Source organism: Ctenocephalides felis, unplaced genomic scaffold (genome assembly GCF_003426905.1).
Source record: "Ctenocephalides felis isolate EL2017-DRISC unplaced genomic scaffold, ASM342690v1 CF-g0.4_SCAFFOLD_00845, whole genome shotgun sequence".
Taxonomy (NCBI): domain Eukaryota; kingdom Metazoa; phylum Arthropoda; class Insecta; order Siphonaptera; family Pulicidae; genus Ctenocephalides; species Ctenocephalides felis.
The window spans coordinates 91,815,846-91,819,936 of NW_020536999.1; positions in this window are offsets into that span (position 1 = coordinate 91,815,846).

The following is a 4,091-nucleotide window of genomic DNA, read 5'->3' on the forward strand; positions in this document are numbered from 1 at the left end:
TTTGTGTGCGTTCCGTAAAGTAAAATTGCCATGTTACACACAATACTTTATTTAGTTTGACTTTGAACGCAAGCGATGTAAGTCCCGTACGTCTCGGACTTTTTTTTACGACAGTCTTAGTAAAAAAGTGACTTTTTCCCAAAATTTTACCGGAAGAAAAGTGTATACGGTTGGAAATTTTAACGTGGTTTCGGATTGTTGTGTGTGCTTTTGTAGTGGTTGTGGTTGCTTGACAAGGTCAAAGAGGATATTCAAGAAAAATTAGTGTTGAAAGGCGAATATTAGTGTTTTGTGTGTTGAATATGAAGGTAGTGTATAGAAAGTGACATTATATACTTCTTTGGGATCAACCCAGTTTCCTTTCACTTTAGTAATTACGGCTTTTGTCCAACCCAGTTTCGTGGTTAATTGTACAATGACCAAGGCATTTTTCTTACTCATTCGTATATATAATTATTGTACAATTTTATATAAACCCTCTGTACTATTTATAGTATAATTTTCTGGCTGTAATCGTTTATGCAATTATATACCCTATCATTTGTAAATTTTAAACCGTTCGATTAATATGAATGGTGTATTACACAAAATTCCACAAAATTAAATTATCTGTAACTTTATCTAATATTATAAGACCCTAGAGCAACTCGGTGTACTTTAAAATCACATCCAAAAACACACGATTTTTCCAAGATCATTAAAGTGCATTTATGTTTTATATCGTTTATAAACCCTAAACCATTCGATTGATATGGATGAGGTGTGAGACAAATTTGTTTAAAATTAAATAATCTATAATTTCTTCTAACATCACAAACTTCTAAAACACATCTTTATATTTTTAAAAATATGTTGAATATCAAATTTAATTTCTGACTTTTGACTTCATTCGGTTTATATGAGTGATGCATCTTGAAAATTTGCTCAAAAAAAAAAAAATTAACTCTAAACGACTCTATAAATACTCTCTTTCACAATAATGTACGAATAATTTTGCAGAAAAAAGTCGAATAAAAATATTTTTTATCCTAAAGATGACCACAAAGCAAAAATCGAAACATCTCGAACACTAAATCTCAAATACTAAAAATATACACAATAAAAAAATTAAAAAAGTTGCATAAATGAATTTTACCAACGTCTTTATTTTATATTTTTCAACGTTTCGTACACCAATGCAAGTCACCTTCAGTGTTCAAATTTTATTTTGGAAAAAAAAATCCCAGAGGGCAAATAGTAATATACATATTTTTAAAAAAATATACAAAACCAAAATAATTGTACTTGTAAAAAAATATATATAACATGTATTTAGTGACCTGAAGATGTCCAAAATGATGTCCAGATTTTTTCGGACTTAAAAAATATTAACATTTTTTAACATGGATCATAGTTCAATGCCAATTTCAAACAAATCAAAAATATTAACATTTTTAACTCACTCAAATCCCAGATTTTTTCGGACTTAGAAAATATTAACAATATACACTTTTTATACACATTTATATACATTTTAACACATGTATACATTCTTTGCCCACATTTGTACACATTCATATACATTCATGCACAAATAGATATAGATATTTATACATAATTCTATACATTTATATACATATATACACACTTATGCACAATTAAACACATTTATATACATATATACACATTTATACACAATTGTACAGATTTATACACAATTGTACAGATTTATACACAATTATATACATTTTTACACATTTATACACATTTATAAGCAATTGTACACTTTTATACACAATTATATACATTTATACACATTTATAAGCAATTGTACACTTTTATACACAATTATATACATTTATACACATCTATAAAATTCATGCACACTTTTATACATTTAAATAGAAATATACACATTTATACATAATTCTATACATTTATATACATATATACACATTTATGCACAATTAAACACATTTATATACATTTATATACATTTATACACATTTATACTCAATTGTACAGATTCATACACAATTATATACATTTATACACATATAGTATTGATGCACAGTTTTATACATTTTAATAAAAATATACACATTTCTACATAATTATATACATTTATACACATACATAGTATTCATAGATTTAAATAAAAATATATACACTTATACACATTTATGCACAATTATACACAATTACATACTTTTATACACATTTATACATAATTATACACATTTATACACAATTGTACAGATTTATATACAGTTATATACACTTATACACCTTTTATACACATTCACACACATTTTGTACACTTATACACTTCGTTCTAAATACTTTTATACACATTTATACGCAATACCTCACTTTTATACACAATTATATACATTTATACACATTTATGCACATATACACATTTATACGCATTTACACACTTTTATACACAATTTATATACATTTGATGAATATCTATTCAACTAAATTTTAAAAGCAATTCCCTGAAAATGGTCATGGTGGTCATCGAAACGTTTGTTAGTGATTAAAATTTAAAAATAATAAATAAAGTAATAAAAAATAATGAAGTAAAACAAATAGGTACTTAAAAAATAGGTTAAAAATTTAAAAAAATGTTGAAAAATACGTTTAGGTTTTCGCTCTCCAGTCTTCATCAGGATCCAAAAAACAATATAAATAGAAATATAAATTTCTGAAGGTGGTAACAAAAAGTCGCCATCGTAACGTTCATTATTAATTTAAAATTGTAATTAAAAATTAAAAAAAAAGTCTAAAAAAAACTAAAGTAAATTAAACTATAAAAAAGGTAACGATCATGTGTAACATATATTTCTAATATAGTCTACGTCTCGGTTTTGCTCTCAGGTCTTCACCAGGACCCAAAAATCATTTATCATCAAATCATTTCTAATTCTCATTATTATCAATTATAATTCTAATTATTATCAATTATAATTCTAATTATAATTTAAACAATTTGCACCCACAAACAAATTTTTAAACAAATAACGCACCGTACGCAATTTTCATTCATGACTTCAATTAGATTTCGAAACGTTTCGAATTTTTGCGTCCGTCATCAGTTTTTTTACTAGATTTTTTTGCTCGTAAACAGGAAATATAACAATTTCAACAATCCATTCATAAATAGGTGTTGTGAAATATTAAACTAATTATTATTTCATTCATAAATTTAATTTAGTTGTAAATTGAACGTGTTAACACGTCGGAAATTAGTTGATGAAGAAAATCGAAACGTGTGAGGTGAATTGAGGTTAGGTACAACAAAAATGTAAGTTTTTTTTAGTTTTAGTTGAATAGGAATATTTGTTTCATTATATTTTTTTGATAACTACAATTTAGGAAAATGACCAACGTTTTGTTTCATCTTCAGGGATTATATCATTTAAAAAAACTATATGTACAGTATAAAAAAAACATTGTATATTTTTTATGTATGCATAGATTTTATGTATAAATGTTTGTGCACAAATTGTATATTTGCACATGAATGTGTGTGATTGTGTATAAAAGTATTAAAGTGTGTATAAATGTGTATAAATGGGTACAATTGCGTATAAATGTGTACAAAAGTGTATAAGTGTGTATAAAAATGTGTTATTGTGAAGAACTGTGTATAAAAGTGTGTTATTTTGTACAAATGTGTGTAATTGTGTGTAATTGTGTGTAATTGTGTGTAATTGTGTATAAAGGTGTGTAATTGTGTATAAATATGTATAATAGTGTAGAATTGTATATAATTGTGTATAAATGTGCATAAATGTGTATCATTGTGTGTAAATGTATATAATTGTGTATAATTTTGTATAATTGGGTATAAAAGTGTGTAAATGTATATAATTGTGTATAAATGTGTATAAAAGTGTGTTTTTGTGTGTAAATGTAAATAAGCGTGTATAATTGCATATAAAAGTGTGTAATATTGTATCTATGTGTGTAAATGTATATAAATGTGTGCAAATGTATATAAATGTGTATAAATATGTATAATTGTATTTAAATGTGTATAAAAGTGTGTAATTGTGTATAAACGTGTGCAATTGTGTATAAATGTATATAAATGTGTATAT